Source organism: Myotis brandtii, unplaced genomic scaffold (assembly GCF_000412655.1).
Source record: "Myotis brandtii unplaced genomic scaffold, ASM41265v1 scaffold1190, whole genome shotgun sequence".
Lineage (NCBI taxonomy): Eukaryota > Metazoa > Chordata > Mammalia > Chiroptera > Vespertilionidae > Myotis > Myotis brandtii.
Genome location: NW_005354133.1, coordinates 94919 through 114886, shown reverse-complemented (window position 1 = coordinate 114886; position 19968 = coordinate 94919). Strand labels below are relative to the sequence as shown.

The window sequence follows — 19968 nt, the reverse complement described above, 5'->3', positions numbered from 1 at the left end:
AGTTAAAGAGAAAGATAATTTTGGAGGGTTTTGCGCTAGCAATTATATGATCAGCCCTAGAGCAAAAAAATCTGACTATAATTCTTGGTCAAAACTCTTACGGATATACCCATCCAGCTGCAGGGGATTCCAGAAGTGGAGTCTTTCCATATGCCCAGGAGATGTTTTTTAATGCAATGTAACTTTGGAATTATATGTGAAAATTCTGAGTTTTTTTTTTTCACTCTGTATGTTGTACCTGTGAAAGGACATGTTAGAACAAAATCATTATCTCAATCATTAATTTGCTAAGCATTTATTAAACATGTATTCGATGCCTGCCACTATGGCAGGATCTGGGTATCCACAGACAAACACATTCACAAATTTTTCTGCTGAATAGAGATACCACTTCAGATACACACTTTCTTATCTGATCTACACTGGAAGTCCAGACACAAGTTGACCTACCTCTTCAGGTTACATATCCCTTATTATATCTCTACCAGGTTCATGTGGAAAGGGCTAGCTTTTGAGATGACATGTAAAGCAGGCAAGTAGTTTAAAAAGTTGTCATCCTAAACTACCTATGCCTACAGGAAACATTTTTATAAGGAAAAAACACACTTGTTATTACACCAAAAAATAATCTCATGCTTTAGTCATAGCACATACAACAGAGCTAAGAACTGAAGTCACAGAAAACAAATAGAACAAAACAACATTTTCGAGCTCTGTGCCTAGCTAGTTAGCCCAAGCAAGGAATTCTTTTCCTTTGGGAGGGGAATAATAATAATCGATGTGCAATTAGCAGGGCTTTTTCAAGGGAAAAAAACTTCCTAAATTGCTGAGGACTCTGGATGACTCCAAGGGTTCTATTAGCTTTGCCTTAATCACTCTCAATAGATACATTGCCAGAAGCATCCATCCATCCACCCATCCATTATTTCAGCGAATCCCATTTGCCTCCGTGAAAAATGGCTGCTGTGTTGTGTATATGCAAGGATGGTGTAATGATTAAGAAGCCAGTCTCTGGAGCCACATCCCAACGGTGCTACTTGTTAGCTGGTAGCCTTCAGCAAGTTACTTTACATCTATGCTTCTCAGTTTGCATATTTGTGAGATTGGGACAATAATATACCTACCACATAGTTTCCTTATATGAATTTAATGAGTTAATATTTATAAAGCACTAAACAGTTACTGGCCAAATGTAAATGCTTTATGTCCTTGTTAAGTAAAATACATAAATGAAGCCAGTTTTTTAATAGGCTTATAAAATTGGCTTTCTCAGAATTCAAGCATGCACATTGTTATTCCGCAGTAGTCAGTCTGGTTAAATAAACACTAATGTAGAGTTATCACAAGACTTCCATTTATATTTAGATGAGGACTATGAAGAGAAAGCACAAGTTCGAAGGTTGGTCTATCTATACCTATTCCCTTTTGGATTGGGTACAAAAATGCACCCTAGACAGAAACCATAGAGATGTAATAAATGGATTCCGTGTGTATCTGTAGTGGTCACAGGATCTGGGTCATTTCAGTTACCCACATAGATGGGCCAGATAGAAACTGTTATGTTAATCCATTGCAAAGGCATTTCCCCCAGGTTTATCTTGTAGGAGCAAAAATAGTTTCTCCTTTATAGCTACCAGGCATTGGCTTTTTTAGCAACATCCCTTGAGGACTTATCAGAGCTACATAGTAAAGGAGGCAGTTTTTTCTGATCATTGTAATTGTTGATATTTACTCAACTGATATTTCTATATTCAATGATACAATTAAAAGACATCCTCACACAAAAAGTATCCTTTTATGGTTGAAATGTTTTGGTAACTTTAGAGGGAGGGATGTTATGCTAGGGTCTATGTACTAGGTTTGTGAAGATTTTTTTAATTTTAAGGGTTTTTTTTTTGTATTTGTTTGCCTAGAGCAATTTAAGATGAGGTTAGCTTGGAGTAGTTGGTACAGATTTAAAGGACTATTTTATGGAATGCTAAGCTACCCTGGCACATTTTTCTATTACTAATACAACATTAATGTTCTTACTAAATCACAAAAACACGATGCTAAAAGTGTTTATAGATATTATACAATTAGCAGAAGCCAATAATTCCTATTTATGAAATAATAAATAAAACCTAAATGATTTTTTTAACCTTAGTACACTTCAAACAAAGTGTATTATATGTATTTTGATAATAGATTTTTTTAAATTGTGTTAGACCTTATGTACAGAATATAGCGTTTTTATAATGTATCACATTCTAGTGATCTAGCTTTGAAAATAAAGCAGTCTTTGCACAGGAAATGCATAGCTTTGGAGAGGACAATCATAGTATCAAAGAGCCAGAAATACATTTATAATTAATGCCTTATATAAAGTTAATATTTTATAATAATGATGTAATAATGAGAATAATCTTAAGAGCATATATTTACATTTTTTATTTCAAAGTACTGTTTGAAAGTGTTTAAAATTACTATTTATTGCATTCTCACTAAGATTGTATTTAATCTTCACAGTAGTGTGATGAGATATGGATTTATCACATAAGGATGGAAACTGGGGTTTTTGGTTTCTTTAAATAGTGAAATAATAGGGTCACACAGTTAATAAATAGCCAAGTCAGGATAAGTCCTTGGCTGAATGATGTTATTAACCCTCTAAAGGAAGGAAGAGGGAGAGAGATAGAAACATCAATGATGAGAGAGAATCATTGATCAGCTACCTCCTACACACTCTCTACTAGGGATCAAGCCCTAAACCTGGGCATGTGCCCTGACTGGGAATTGAATCATGACCTGCTGATTCATAGGTCAATGCTCAACCACTGAGCCATGCCGGCCTGATTCTTAACTATTTATTATAATTATTTGCCTGCCTGATTCTTAGAAAATCTTAAAATTCAGGGTTTTATTCATCATCATCATCATCATCATCATCATCAGTAGATGAACATTCAGTGTATATAGGATATATTGCCTCTTATCCAACTGTTAATTATTCATGGTAAAAATAATTAGGGGAAATTGAAATTCACAGGTAATTTTTATTTTTCTATTTTAGGCAACATTAGAAAAATTCCATCAGAATTGAATTGTTCATTATAATATAATATAAATAACCCAAAAAAATCCAGAAAAAATGAACCCTATACTTGAGATTATTAGTGTTTTAAAAAAGATCTTGATTTTATAAGAAGCCTATTTGTCCTGTTTGTTATAATAAATCTCTCATCTCAAAGGTAACAGTGTGTGCAATGGCTTTAATTTGATTCTCAGAGTTTATGACTTTGGATTACAACACTAATTGATAATATTGTAGTCAGTCTTTCACATTATAACATCCATGTCTCAGCTCTATGATAGAAAAGTTGAAGTTACTACAGTGCTTTAGCAACAAACCTTTCCTTAATGCTATCCTTAAAAATTGATTAGCAACTTGATGTGACTGAATGAGCTTCAGAAATCTTTTACGCTTCAAGGAATGCTCAATTTTTACTATCGTCATAGTTGAAATATTTGTTTCAGAGAGTCATTCATTCATAGCTGTAAGATTTCAACATTATGAATTATTTACTAAAAATTAAATTTTCCACAATGAAGGTAACCAGTCTCTGTGGGTGATGATATAATTTGTTGTCCATAGTAGGACATAATTTCAGGATAAATCTAATGGGAAGTTAGAATAAATTGTGTAAATCAGGATTTTCCTAGGCGAACTGGACAATATAGTCACGTATAAGTAACTGCTAATGAAGTTCTGTTTTAATCATTAAGTGAAGGTTAGTATGGAGAGAAGACTCCATCTCAAAATGACTGTAATACAGAGGTACTATGCCGGTAGAATATCAAAGATAAATTTCAAATATTACATACATTTGGTGAATGACTAATCAACACCAAGTTCATCAATAAAACTTAATCCATATAACTTGACTTCCACTTTTGGTAATGGATATTTAATAATACCATCAAACTGCCCTATTTTCTCCCCCTTCCTCTAAGGAAACTGAAGAGTTTAACAAAATGTAAGATGGCATACGTGGAGGCATTGAAAAGTCAATAAGAAATTGAAGAGTTATTGCTCCAGAATCTAGGGGAAAATGAAGACTAAGAGATATTAGTTTAGTTTTGGGAGTTACTTAATCCATGGAGGCAGTTGTCAATGTTAGAGGGAGCACAAAAGAAGGCAAAAGAAGAAAGAAAATAGGAATCTAGAACAAGTAAAATAAAATTTAGTTGGTAGATTAAACCCAAATTTCTAATGTGATTATATCAAGTGCAAATGGCTTAAATGATCCAATTATGAGGCACACACAAAGATTGTCAATCTAGATCAAAAGATCAAAACACAAGTATATACTATTTAACAGAGGTTCTAATCTAAAATTATTAAAAAAAAAACTGAACATAAAAGAATAATGGAAAAGATACACCATGCAAACACTAACCTAAAGAAAGTTGATATACTATTAAGGAAGAACACTTCCTAATGATAAAAGGTTTATTTCCTCAGAAAGAAACCACATGATAAGTGACTTTATGAAGTTTTTCTATGGTCAAGCATCATTATAAGCACTTCATATATATTAGTTCACTTAATGCTCACAATCGCTCTATGAAATAGGTAATAATGGAAAAGATACACCATGCAAACACTAACCTAAAGAAAGTTGATATACTATTAAGGAAGAACACTTCCTAATAATAAAAGGTTTACTTCCTCAGGAAGAAACCACATGATAAGTGACTTTATGAAGTTTTCTATGGTCAAGCATCATTATAAGCTCTTATTATGTATTAGTTCACTTAATGTTCACAATCGCTCTATGAAATAGGCTTATCTTCATTTTACACATGAGGAGACTGAGAAATGAAGAGGTTGCCCAAAGTTGCATAGCTAATAAGCATCGGATCTAGGATTAAACCCAGGCAGTCTAGCCTCCTGGTTATGAGAATAAATATTTGAATAGGAAAAGGCTACATGGACCAAATAAGTTTGGTTTTCCCTCTGCTACACATTTCAAACCAGTTTGCCATGGCAGGGGTAGCTCCTTAGAGATTCTCTGCTTCAGATATTAGTTTAGATTCTTCTCCGCCTCTTCCTTCAGAATCCCCTAAAATGGAGATGTGGTATTTTTCTCATAATTGAACTCACATACAGTTGACTAGTTTGGGGAGAGGACATCCCTTTAAAACACTTCTCATAGACAGGAAGAGCTAAAAGCTATGGTGGAGGAATGCACGACCTTCTTATTTGAGATTGGTTTTCTATATAGGAATGTCTCCATCTAGCTAGAGTGTAAGTGTATGTAAGAAACGCATTCAGGAATGTTTTGCCACCAGTCAGCTGAAAACATTTGCCAGAGAAATCTTCCATCATTTCACACCCAGACTTACACACACACACACACACACACACACACACACACACACACACACACACGCCTCTCCTTTCCTAAAACTTTGCAATTCCTCGCTGTTGGAATGGAAAGAACAGTGGCTTCCAGGGCTTATACAAAGAAGCCATTGTGTTCTCTCCTGTCTGTTCGGGCTCTACCCAGTTCCAACTTCCGGGAATAAGGCTTTTGAAAGGAGGAAGGTATGAAGCCATGTTATTTCTGGTGACCACCATGTAGTTGCACTTAGTGTACAATCGTGACAACAAGGATCATCTCTGCTTTTTCCCACTGGTTATCCTCAATAAGTAAAATAGCAAGAAAAATAACATTTGTTGAAAAACACACAGAAAGAAATAGATGATTGAATGAGCTTTTGTCACCTCATCTTCTATACTGTCCCCCTTGCTTACTTCACTGTCACCATACTACCCTCCTTACTTTTTTTGTCTCAGGTCATTTGCACACGCTATGTATTCCCTCTGCGTGAAGTACCCAGCTATCAGCTGGATTGGCTCTCTTATCTCTTACAGGCTTTCAGTGAAGTCTCACTTTATTAGCAAGTCTTCCCTGTCTATGCTAACTAAAATTGTACATCCCTGCCTCAAAATTCTCTCTCTTCCACTTGGCTATATTTTTCTCTTTGCAAGGGCTAACATAGTTTAAAATGTTACTATATTGTGTCTTTGGCTGATGGTCAGTTTCACAAGAACAATGGTTCCCCCCCCCATACTTAGGAAAGCACCTGACATTTCATATGTGCTCAGTAAATATTAGTCAAATGAATGAATGACATAACAGATATGCAGGACCTATTTGACTAGGTTTGAAGCCCCAAATCAGGGATCTCAGTCTGCAAACTATCACCTATTGCTTATATGCATCCTTGAAAAGCTTCACTTAATTCATCAGAGCTTCCGTTTAACTGCCAGGAGATAATAGCAATTAGAAACAAAGACTCATAACAGTAAATAGCAAACAGGGACAGTCTCACAGAATAATTCTGAGAGCGATAAGAGAATGTGGATGTGCACTAAGTAGTCTACTGGTGCCGGCAATTAATATCTGAGGGATGGAAGCAAAGGAAGGGTGAGGAAGGTTCCAGGTTCCATGAGCAACAGAAGGATCAGCTGCCTTTGACCGTCTTGTCTAGGCTAGAAAATGCAGTCTGCTGCATTTTGCTAAGCAAAAATTGACTTCTCTTTGTCTTTTGAAATGCCAGCCTCTATACTTGAAAAATAAAATCTGGGGGGAGGGAGAGCAGTCAGGCATCCTGAACTTAAATATAGAATATATAATTAAATATAGGCATGCATGGGAGAGGGAGAGAGATTGCATGCACAATAGTATTTTGGGTGAAGCAGTCATGGAGGTATTTGTTTGTTCCATTATAAGGAATTTGGTACTTCAGATGCACCGCCATACCTGATGTCAAGTGAGCATGTAATACTTGGGTGTAGGATAATTGTCACAATGAGACATTTCATGAGAAAAATTTCCTGACAGCGTTAAGCAGCAGTATTAAAATTACTCAAGAGAAAACTGCATTTTTAAAAAAAATTAGGATAAATTTCTCCGTGAAATACTAACTGTAATGAATATGCCATAATCAACCTTGCTGTATCTATTTGGACATTTTCCACATCCCCAGTGGTTAGTCTAATACCAATTAAATCATCACAGAATGCTATTATCTTCTTGCATTATGATTTTCATAAATTAATTTTGTTTTAAAAAATCAGGCCTTTTCCAAATGAGAATAAATTTAAATATCTAAGGTGTAAGTGTGAAGCTGATGTCAGGACCCATGCATATCTATAATTTTAAAATTCTGAAATCACAGAATCGGGAATAATCCTTAAAGAATTGAAAATGGTGGCACTGACCTTTTGGGTCACTTGATCATTCCCCTTGCTATTCATGGAGAATCCAGATAGTAACTTTTGTTTTTCTTCTTCTGAAATTAATTATCATTCTCCCCTTATATTCATTTATTTGTTCCTCCATCCATCCATCCATTCATTGTTTCAATCTTTTATTAAATAAATATTAGTCATCATTTAAAGGCCTGGAATGCTGCTTAGCACAGGGGCATGGTTGGGTCAGGGGCCAATGGGGGTGGGGGATAAGGGGCATCTGTAATACTATCAACAATAAAAAAATAATAAAAATAATAAATATTAAAATATGCAAATATCACCTTTTCCCAATACATTCTAGTTTAGTGGAAGAAACAAATAGGTTAATAAATTAGCATAATATGACAAAATATGTCTTATAATAGAAGTATGGACAAGATATGTCTTATAATTGAAGTATGGACAAAGTGTTGACTAGATAAATCACAAAGGCTAATGAAACATGAAGTGATAACTATCTAAATACTCTAATGTTTGGAAGAAGAATATTTCAGGCAAAGGTAAAATGTACACAAGGATAAGGAGATATGAGTGGGCATATCAAGGCCTACAAGGATTAGTTAGGTGTGGCTGGAGTTGTGCCTATGTGTCTCTGAGGGGCTTCGGGAGATGGAGAGATGAAGCTGGGTGGGTTGAGTTCTAATTGTGAAGGACCTTCTGGATCATCAACAAGAATTTACATCTCTTTCTGTAACAGGAAACTATTATAGATTTTTGTTTTCAGGATAATGGTGGCAAAGAGGAGGAGGGCTGCAACGAACAAGACAAATCAGAAGACAAATTAGGAGGTTATTGCAACTGTGCAAACCAGATGAAATAAAGGCCTTGATTAAGAGAGTAACAGCCAGACAGAGAGTTGGGAAGAGAATAAAAAGATGATTAGTGTCTAGAAACTGATTAGAAATAAAACATATGGGCATTTATGTTATCATGCTAAAAATATTCAGTGGGTATATGAAATTAAAAAACAATAAGACTTTCCACATTTTTGAACAACGTGAAGAAAATGGGGAACTAGAAATGTTAAGCAGTATATTCTCGGTCTGCTCCATGCTTTTTCTCAAGGATATTAAGCTCCTCTACATTTTCTCCACCTCCATCTTTTGTCTTCAGTCACATGTTTCCATGGCAAGTCATGACACTGACCCATGTCATGACCATGTTGGCTCTAATATAAATGCATAAAGTCAAGTAAATGCAGTTACCAGAGTGAAAATTTCTGCTCTTTTTCACACCATAATTTTAGTCTTACATTTTATGGTTAGGGAGGGCGAGGCCAAGTTAGCAGTGATAGGGAAAAGGGGGTCTGTCTTAGTGCTAAAAGACTCAAATTTTTTCAAAATTGGGAAGTAGTTTTTTATAGTATGACTAGAGGCCTGATGCATGAAATTCGTGCAAGAGTAGGCCTTTGCAGCCCCAGCTGCCTTGTCCCTTGCAGCCCCAGCCTTATCTGGAAGGTCATCCTGAAGGTCGTCTAGACAGTCATTCAGCTGTTCAGCCATTTGGTTGATTTGCATATTATGCTTTTATTACTATAGATTAGTTTTAACTACCCTGAGCTCTCAAGTTTACATAATAAATTTATGTAAGAAATGATTTATATTACCAAAACCCTCTGTTATCTGATTCTAAATTACTAGCCACTCCTCCATATGATTATTGAATAATACTGACTAATATTGAATAATATTAAGTTATCCAAATATTTGAAATTAAAATAGTATATGCTTTATGTAATATCTGGAATACTTTTGGAAAGAGAAATTAGAAATAAAACTTTTGCCCTAGCTGGATTGGCTCGGTGGATAGAGCATCAGCCTGTGGACTGAAGGGTCCCAGATTCGATTCCTATCAAGGCACATGCCCGGGTTGTGTGGACTGAAGGGTCCCAGGTTCGATTCCCATCAAGGCACATGCCCGGGTTACTGCGGGCTCGATCCCCAGTAAGGGGTGTGCAGGAAGCAGCTGATCAATGATTCTCTCTCATCCTTGATATTTCTAACTCTCCTTTCCTCTCTGAAATCAATAAAAGAATATAAAAAAGAAGAACTATAACTTTTGAAAGTCTATACCTATAAAATAACATAAATTACAACTGAAAAAGTCATGGATCCCATTCTGACCATTAATGAGGATTACACAAATGATGTGCAGAGAACAAAAAAGATGGCTTGAGATGAGAATGCCCATTGGTGCTAGACCCATACACTGGCCATATTACTCTGCCATACTTATCAGCATTAAAGTGTGTATGAGTAAGGTTCATACTTTACCAAATTATAAATGACTGTAGACATGGATGCTCAGACAAGCCTATGAACAGTTAAGATTGCAAGTATTAAGTCTTTGAATTCAAATTGAATACTACTACATAATATTGTTTCTACAATTATTCTACCCTTTTATGTTAAAATGATTGTCTGTTGTTTTCTACATACTTTCCCCCTTGATCTTAATGAACATTTTCTTAAGTTTGTGCGGAATGCTGTCCAAAATACTCACAAGAAATGCTTACTATCCTTGTATCGGTTTCTTATAACACCTGTTTATTTTAGGTCCCATTTATGGGTATGTGTTTCTCTGAAATAAAAAATGTTCTAAGAGTTTATAATCCTCTAGGAGAGATACAAAACTATTGCTGTTCTGAGCTTTTATGGAGGTAAAGGAAATTATTGTCTTGCTGTTGAATGTTCCCTTTCTCCCAGGTTTGCTTCCTGTAATAACCCGTTGAACAGTGGAGTACCTGACATGTGTTTGTTCCTTAGGCAAACGTGTAAAACTCTTCAAGTTCGAATGGAGGAGTAGAAAGAGAAGGTTTCTGCTGTGCCTGATGACAATTTTTTAATATCCACACTCAAAATATTCTGGCTCCACCATGGAGCACTAGTGTGGTGAATCCTAATGTTGGTCGGACTCTAAGGAAGGGACAGAAGTTTCGTTGAGGAGTAAAGATTCAAAACAACTCCAGAAATGAGCTCTCACCTTGGTTTATTTCTCACAGAGCAGCAGGTGTGTACATTGTGTTACAGGATTGACTGCAACCAACTCTTTCTTATAGTTCCCATTAGCATTCCAGGGGCCCCTGATTGCAGAGGAAAGATGAACTCCATACAGCTTTAGGGAACAGAAGGCAAAGATCTGCCTCTGTGGTCAGTGAAGAAAGGCATCAAATTATCTTTATTAAAAGAAAGGGGCATCATTCTTTGAACTATGATACCCACAAACTGAACAAACTTGCCACAAATAGCCAATATATCATTATTGTGAACCTAATATTACCACCTACAGTAGCCCTCCCAGTTGACACAATGGATAATACAAAACCCTGGTTGTATTAGTGGACCCCTGTCAGTGTTCAATCTGCCTATTAATTTGTAAATTAGCATGAAAAGTATTGAGCCATCAGGTTTTCACTGAGTTGCCATATACCAAATGATGATTGTGCCCTTACCTAATGGTCTATACTTTCTATATTTAAATGGCCCTATAATTGAATCAGCTATCTCAGACCAGCATCTAAGCAATTAGAAATAGCTAGAGTTAAAGATTCATATTTTGATCAACTTTGGGAATTCGTGACTACTGAATTTTGACTATTATTATTATTTTTTTTAAATATAGTTTTATTGATTTCAGAGAGGAAGAGAGAGGGAGAGAGAGAGAGAGAAACATCGATCAGCTGCCTCTTGCACACCCCCCACTGGGGATCGAGCCTGCAATCTGGGCATGTGCCCTTGACCGGAATTGAACCCAAGACCCTTCAGTCCTTAGGCCAACGTGCTATCCACTGAGCCAAACCAGCTAGGGCTTGAGCATTATTAAAAACAAACAAACAAACAAACAACATCCAGAGAGGAACACTGTATATCTGGGAAATAGAAAGGAGAAAAAGTAAAAGCACCAACATATTACCAGTAAATGTCACTATCTAGATGCTTCCCTGTTCATCAGAAATGAATTTAGTTTAGCAACTTGCAGAAAGGGAAGTTTTTTCAGACATCTCTCATCTCTAAACTTCACTTTATGGGAAAAGATAGGCATGGCAATGAGAGAGGATGTGCTACTTCAGGCATGGCACTAGCTTTGTCTTCCTCAAATTCTCAAAGTGACAACAACATATTCTTTCTTCAGTCATGTATCTTAAAGAAATGCTATTACTAGGAACCACTTGTATTTCTAACTCAAACGAATCAGGAGGATAAGAGAAAACGTTGCTCTCTTAGTCATCTCTAGGTTACTAAAATGAATTTCTTAAGTTTCTGCCCTTCTTCTCCCAAAATTCCACTGTACTGAAATCCTGCTTTTAAGCATACTTGTTACTGCTTATTTCTACTAGCCCTCAGATGTAGTGAGGCTGAAATTCTTGAGAAGTGTGATACTCTAGCAGATTTTAACTTTTAAATTAAGCCTTAATGACAAAGTGGAAAAAAACTATCAGTTCAAATTACACCTTAACAAATGAGAGGTGATTCTAAAAAAAATAAACCTGCTATCAAATCTAGCAGGTAAAATACATTTTAATTGAATTCAAAATATCAACTGTCTAAAAATGTGTGAACTGTGCTGGTGTATGGAATAATATCTTTAAAAAAAATCTATTCAGACCTCCTCCAAGCATTCGAAATAATAATTTTCCCATATTAAGGGATTTTTGATATTTCTGAAGGAAACATAACTGAGTCTCATTATATTGCTGTCTTTCAAAGTTATCTTAATTTGGGGGTCATGTTTGACCTGCCTAAACTAAAGTGCATGATGGGGGTCTGGGGAAGGAGAGGCAGGAAAGTTTTAAGTCTTCTTACTGTCCCAAAGAAATTTATTAGCCGCCAGAACTGAAGTCGAGAAATGTTTTGCTAACAGTGACTGTCATCCAGAGAGGAGCAGTTGATCTGCCTCTGAGTGGATGAATGTGCATAAGTGGCTGTGCAAACAGTCATCTGTTTTCATGAGTCACTTAGAAGAGTTCATGGCGGGCACACTGTACAGCTTCAAAGTTCCAAGAAACAGTGCAGGTCCATCTGTTCAAAAGATTTATTTCCAGTCAAGATCTCCATGTGCACAGCATTGGAAGCTGAAGCCATTGACAGCTGTTGACTAGTTCTGCATTCTAATTTAATGAGTAGGCTTTTTAGAAAAAAGAAGTCTACATAAAGGTTATACCACTGATGAATTTAGGGAATCAGGATGAAGTTTTATCCCATGTGGAATTAGTCCTTCTTAGGAAAGGTCATAGTAGTTTGGGGATAGAAGGGAATTAGAAGCTCCCTGAATCCAACGGACTCTCGTGGAAGGTATGGACCCTGGAGATTCAGAGATGAAGTGACTTGTTCAAATTTCTAAAACTACTAGCAGGTTGTAATGCTGGTATAAAACTCTTATCAGAATAAGGCCTCCTCTCTCTCCTCAGTTATGTGTGGTGTTCTGGTTCTCTGCAGAAATCTAGGAGGACTATATGCCATTTTCTGCTTCCACACGGAGCTACACCTAAATGTAGTCAGTTAGCTACCGAAAGGCTCTCTGTTGTTGGAAATGACTTTCATCCCAATCACTCAAGGTTGTTAAATTTTTAAAGAATTTATAGAACAGATAACAAGGTCATTCCGTGGAAATGCTGACTCTAGCTGAAGCATGAAACAGATAACCTTTGTTGCCTCAAATGTTAAAGTAAATGATCAGACCATTTCAGCACTAGCCATTCTTAGGAAGGAAAATTAAACTGTGGTATGAAAATGCAACAGCTTTCAAGGCTGTTGGAATCACCATATCACCCTGAAAGGCAATTGTAGGCTTATTTTTTTGTATAGGTGGTATATTTATGAAGGCAATTCATATATCATTGACGTAACTTCATTTGTACCTAAAAAACCGCCTGGTCAGCTTGCTATGGAATGATTATCCCAGACTGACAGGTGTCTTTCATTTTGTAATACCTCCCTGTATAAGGTGCTTTAAGATGGGACAAGAGCATTCATGTACAGTTATGACCAGCTCAATGGCAGATTTTCTCTAACTTAATGAGAAAACCTGCTACTGCAGAGTAATTGTGTTTTAATTGCACATTTAGTAGACAGAAGTGAAGTGAGAGTTTAATTCATGTACTTGTAAAAGCTACATTAAAAAATACATTTGCAGTGAAGCAGCAATTATATTCCACACAAGGAAATATGCATTCAAATCAGCATTTAGGATGATGAAGATATTCTATTCTTCCTTTTACTTTATTGAGTAAGTTGCATTTATTTACTGGAATGTTAGTTTGAAATGGTGCCTATTTGTGATATTACTAAGGGGCTGTACTAGAAAGATTGGACATGCACTGCATTTAAACCTGCCACCCACATATTTCTTGCCTTCCAATTGCTTAAATAAATAATGTTCATCAATCCAAAAGTAAATGTTTCCCTAATAACATGGGTATCCTAGTGAAAATTTAGCTTTTTAAAAAACGAAATTGACTTGTAATGTTCAAAACGCATTGTCTTCTACTATTGTGTGTATAGGGTTCATTACAGTCACAGGAATGTAAAAATTATTCAGGAGTTTCTCATAATAAGATTTTAATGATCATACTGAAGAAGAGAACATATTATTTTGTGAATTTAGTTAATATGATATAACGTTCACATTGATGCTGTGGAAATTTGGCAGTGATTTCAGTTTTATGTAAACTGACAAACTGAATGACTGAGGTTCAGAAAATCAAAGAAAAACAATATCAGAGGAACCATCAATAATGAATAAATAAATGTACAAATCTTCATCTTGTTTTGGCATCATTATTCCCTATTTATTTTTTAAGCCTAAGTAGTTAGAGTGCAGTGCTAATTTCCTAAATATTTGTCCTGCATGCAAAGTCTGATGGTAGCTGGCCCCTTGGAAAGGCAAAGAATGAAAAAGAATGGAATTATGTGTCTGTGAAGACTAATCACGTGTGCTCAGAAATAATTAGGGGCAAGAACTAGGAATTCAGTGCATTCAGATTTCTAGGAACGTACGCATATGAATAATCGTTACCACTTGCTATGCTTATTGTGTGCCTAGAACCGTTCTAAACACTTGACCTATTAACTTCTCAGCTCATACACCTCTGCGACATAGATATTAATATACCTGTTTTACTCAAGGTCATGTCCTGAGTTATCAGAACTGAGCTTAGCTTAACTTTGAGATACATCCTTTTTAACCACTGATCTGTATCACCTTTTCTGAAAAGATTATCTCTCCCCCAAAGTTCTCCAAAAGAGGGGTGCTTCATTCTAGATATAATAGTTTTATGAGTGACAAGAATATGAAAAGAAAAAATTGCAAGATCAGTTACTATAAGACACAGAAAATTAACTCTAATTGAGCAAGTCAATATTTGTAGAGAAATAAGAAGTAATGCCCCCTCCAATATGTATCCATTTTCTGTGTCTTTCTTTGGCAATTACTACCTCTTAATATTTAAAAAGCGTTTAGCTGGAGAGACACTTTGCAGGAACAACCTGATTTAATCAAAGTAGCAAAGTTATAGGGGCTGATAATATCCTTCCCATATTATACATGGGAGACTAAGGCACAGGAAGTTTAATTTATTCAACCCCACAATGTTAGAAAGTTATATAAGGCAGAGATCAGATCTCAGGCGATTTGCTACAGAGCCCACACTAAGACTCTCACCATAATATGTTGTCTCCCCTTGATAACCTAGTCAGCATGACTTGAACGCCGGCGGGAGAGGGGCGCAGATAATTAGACTCCATAAATGTAATGATTTTAAAAGCATCTTTTACTCATGGGAACAGAATAGGTTATTGAATATTCTTCCTTTTGAGACTTTCTAGTTTATCTTAACTTGAAGATAGTCAAGAGGATATTTCTTAATCTTCAAAATATAAAATGAGAGGTATATAAAATAGTTGACTTCACTTGATTTCAAATATGCCGTATACCTGTTTATTTTTCTCAATTCCAATTGATGATTTTAGTATAAATTTTGAGTAAAATTAAAAGACATAATTTTATTATACATTTTTGAGAAATCTAATCAGGGCCCTATAATAGATTTGTTGGACTGGGAGATAAACAGACACTCTCATCTTAAAGAATTAGTGCTTTAAAAAAAATGTTAGCAGATTAGCTTCTTCACTCTGGTGAATCATTACCAAGATAACTTTCTGCTTGTGACTAGGAAAGCTGTTATTATTTTATTATTGTTATTATTATCATTATTGCATTTTGTACCTGTTCAGCAGCTAAGTAGATTCACTTAATGAATTGATTGGTGTGCAGCACACACACAAATAACATTTACATAAATAAGAACAGCTGTGTAAACTATTGCCTTTGAAAAGGCAAATTTACTGAGATAGTGATTATAGTGCATGAAGCTCCAGGCACAACCATAATTGTAGGACCATTTCTCTCCTCTGCAGTATTTTATGTCTATTGCCCTCAGAACCAGAAGACAGTGTATTCATGGCAGCCAATGCTATTTTCTCCTGTAAAACTGCTTTTATTACAACATCATGCTTTTAGTTACTGAAAACTTGCTGAAAATCCTCCTTAGAAGGTACAACTTTTAAAATTTGGCCTCTTGCAAAAGATACAGCTTAAATGAAAAGAGGTTAATATTTAAGTTCTAAAAATAAAGCAATACTTAATTTAGTGTATTAAAAATTACTTTTAAATGAAAAAAAATTAAATGTTGGATTGTATTAATATTGCTCAAGCAACTCTCCAATAACAGGAAGTGCCAGTTTGTAGTCTACAAAAGGTAAAATGACATTGGTTTTGCCCAACTCACATGTCAGAATTTAAACTTGAGTCCCTTAGACTTATTCCGGCAGTTCTCAACCTATGGGTCGCAACCCCTTTGGGGGTCGAACGACCCTTTCACAGGGGTCACCTAAGACCTTCGGAAAACACATATATAATTACATATTGTTTTGGTGATTAATCACTATGATTTAATTATGTTCAATTTGTAACAATGAAAATATATCCTCCATATCAGATATTTACATCACGATTCATAACAGTAGCAAAATTACAGTTATGAAGTAGCAATGAAAATAATTTTATGGTTGGGGGTCACCACAACATGAGGAACTGTATTAAAGGGTCGCGGCATTAGGAAGGTTGAGAACCTGACTTATTCAATGAGTATATAGATCAGAAAAAGGCTATATTTATGTGCACTAAATTTTAGACAGTAATTTTATTTTAAAACTAGAGGCCAGGTGCAGGAAATCCATGCACTTAGCAGTGGGCGAGGAGGGGGTTCCTCAGCCCGGCCTGCGCCCTCTCACAGTTCGGGAGCCCCCTGGGGGAGCAGGCCTAAGCCAGCAGTCAGACATCCTTAGTGGTACCACAGAGGCAGGAGAGGCTCACTGGCCAGCCTTGAGCCTGGCTTCTGGCTGAGCGGTGCTCCCGCTGTGGGAGCACACTGACCACCAGGGGGCAGCTCCTGCATTGAGCGTCTGCCCCCTGATGGTCAGTGCACGTCATAGTGACCAGTCGTTCAGCCATTCAGTTGATTTGCATATTAGCCTTTTATTATATAGGATGTTATTTGGATCTTACATATTAGGTGATGAAAACTGGTGATAATGTACCTATATTCAGAAGCATCCTATATAATAAAAGCCTAATATGCTAAATGTCCGGTTGCCTGGTCGGCTGTTCAACCAATCAAAGTGTAATATGCTAATGATATGCTAAGGCCACTCAACTGCTTGATATGACATGTACTGACCACCAGGGGGCAGATGCTCCAACTGGTTGGTTAGCTTGCTGCTGGCTTCTGGCAGATCAGGACTGAGCAAGATGGGCCAGACATGCCCTGGAGCCCTCCTGTGGTCCCTCCCCAGCTGGCCAAACTCCCACATCCCTCCCCGGCCCTGATCGTGCACAGGTGGGGTCCCTCAGCCTGACCTGCACCCTCTCACAATTTAGGACCCCTTGGGGGATGTTGGAGAGCCAGTTTCGGCCTGATCCCGCAGGCCAGGCCGAGGGACCCCACTGGTGGAAGAATTCGTGCACCAGGCCTCTAGACTTCTGTAATTTTTAAAATCTTTTGTTTTGCCATTTCATTTGCTACAAAATCTGGAGGTTGTCAGGGAGGGTAAATACATTTGTATTTATAACTACATTGAAAAGGGCAAGTTATTACTTAGTCTTTGTTTGAATTCCCTAAATTAATCCTCTGACTTGTTGTTAGTGTGATTCTTTCATTCTACTTTTAGTGGCTCTCTTGTTAAAAATGTATGCAGTTAAAAAAACAAAACAAAACTCTAAAATTTTTGTTTTTATAGTACTTCAGTCTTCAAAGCTGGGTGTTTTCATAACATAATATTTGATCCTCACAGCACTCTGTGAGGTTAACAGGATCCCACCCCCCCTTGTACATATGGAAAAACTGAGCTCCCAGAGGTTGCATGACACATCCAGTGTGAACAGTATTATTGCCACACTGACTGAAATCCAGAATGCTGAACCACATGACCTTCTGATCAAAATCCAATCTAAAACAATTGTCCACTTTCATCTGATATTAGAAACAACTTATGCCCTACTCTTCACCACATAAAACATGCTAGAATATATTTAGGATTAATAAACAAAGAATATTTTATACAATTAGAGTGTGAAAAAATTTCCTTAATTATGTTTCAATCCATGCTTATTTCAATAATTACTTCTTTTAGTCAGGTTGACATTTTGGTTTTCTAGCAATTATTTTAGCTGATAAAAACTGAGTGTAATGAGAATATATGCTTATGATATTCCTGATCAGAGGTCCTCAAACTTTTTAAACAGGGGGCCAGTTCACTGTCCCTCAGACATTCCACACATGCGCACTGCGGGCCCGGGATGAGTTGGCTGCTAAGCAGGGCAGGCAGCGGCGGCAAAAACACCCGGCGGGCCAGATAAACGTTTTCTATGGGCCGCATGTGGCCCGCGGGCCATAGTTTGAGGACCCCTGTTCCTGATGGTAGGATTGTATAATTATATGTGTTTATATGTTTGCATGTATACATATGTATTTTCTCTACCGAGATAGAGAAGAAATTTGTTCTAGGTACATAAGCCAGTGTATTGTACTGTCGAGTTGGATGCCTATTTTTAAAATTATTTGAAAACAAAGCTTTAAAATATAATTAGTTGAGAGTATCACTCCTGAGATTTACATAAAGCAGCAAAATGAAGTACTTAGCTTAGCTTGGAATGAAGAATGCATCTATCATACCCACCAATAGATGACTTAGGAACTGGGCTTGAAGTGACTCAAGAGGACATGCCCTCACTTTCACAGTCATGACACCACATCCCTCCAGTTGCCTATGCTGTGTCCCTGCTGAGGCTAAGCCATTTGTTCTCTAGCAATCTTTTCCCCTCCCACTCTGTATCACTTCCTCTCTTTTCCTGTCATTCCAACCACTCGTTTTAGAAATATGATCTTATATTATGCTTCATAATTTTTCCTACTAAGAACTTTCAGAAGAGGCAGGTGGATCTTTTTCAGCCTATGGAAATCAAAGATTTGTTGAATTAATGTTTAGCAAGAAAGTTTGTAATAATAACATGTTCATATTTTTCACACTCATCAGTGATCTCCACTAGTGGTCTGTGGCACAATGTCCATGGAAATAGTCCTATTCCCATCCCATGTTCTTCTTACACTGACACTCAAAATGGAAGCCATGCACAGCACCTGACCACTGAATGGCAAACTGATAGTGAGCTGCTGCCCTACCTGCTCCCCTGCTCCTAGAATCTCCAGAGGTCAGGGGGCCCTTTACCTATGTGTTTGTAACCTCCCATCCCAAGTTCACTTCCTCCCAGAGTTCCTCTGTGCACTGTAGTAAGGACTTTCAAATGTACAGACAGAGGCTCCTTCCCTGGGAATGAGGGCCCACCACAGAGACACAAAGGAATTTGTGAATTTTACACCTTCCTTTTGTGGTATAATTTGAGACTAGCTCTGGTAGAACAGAATCTAGAGCAGTGGTTCTCAACCTTCTGGCCCTTTAAATACAGTTCCTCATGTGACCCAACCATAAAATTATTTTCGTTGCTACTTCATAACTGTAATGTTGCTACTGTTATGAATTGTAATGTAAATATCTGATATGCAGGATGGTCTTAGGTGACCCCTAAGGGTTGTTCAACTGCCAAAGGGGTCGCGACCCACAGGTTGAGAACCGCTGATCTAGAGGAAGTTTTATTTTTGTGTTTGTTCGATGTTTCTCTTTTTCATAGTTGATTAAAAACACAACAAAAACAAAGCAAAAGAAAAGTAGCCATTTTGTAAATGTTTTATGAAAGGAGAAATAACTATGTCACTAATTGGAATGGAATCAAAGTATCCAGAATAATTTTTAAGAATTCCATTTTTGTTACAACCATTGCTGGAAAGGGACTGTTAGGCAATTCCGAACACCTTCATGAATAATTAATTTTCCTGATATATAATTTAAGTCAAATAAGCACTCAATTTTTAATCTATTTCAAGAATGGATTTTATGGAGTCCATTCCCAAGGGCTGGGATGATGTGTTTATGGTCTTTGGATCATGTCCTCCAAACCTGTGCAAAGAACAGGCATTCCTGACTCATTCTTTGGGTCTGAGAGGGATAGCATCACCTGTTGAGAGTTTCCCGGTCACAGTTGAAGTCATT

The 19968-nt window shown here is 36.8% G+C and overlaps 1 protein-coding gene across 1 annotated transcript in view; it reads left to right on the top strand.

The window, feature by feature from the left end:
* The window catches only part of LOC102263973 (protein FAM19A2), a 72305-nt gene that overhangs the window by 49979 nt on the left and 2358 nt on the right, over window positions 1–19968 (top strand). The gene's annotated exons all lie outside the window — the stretch shown is intronic.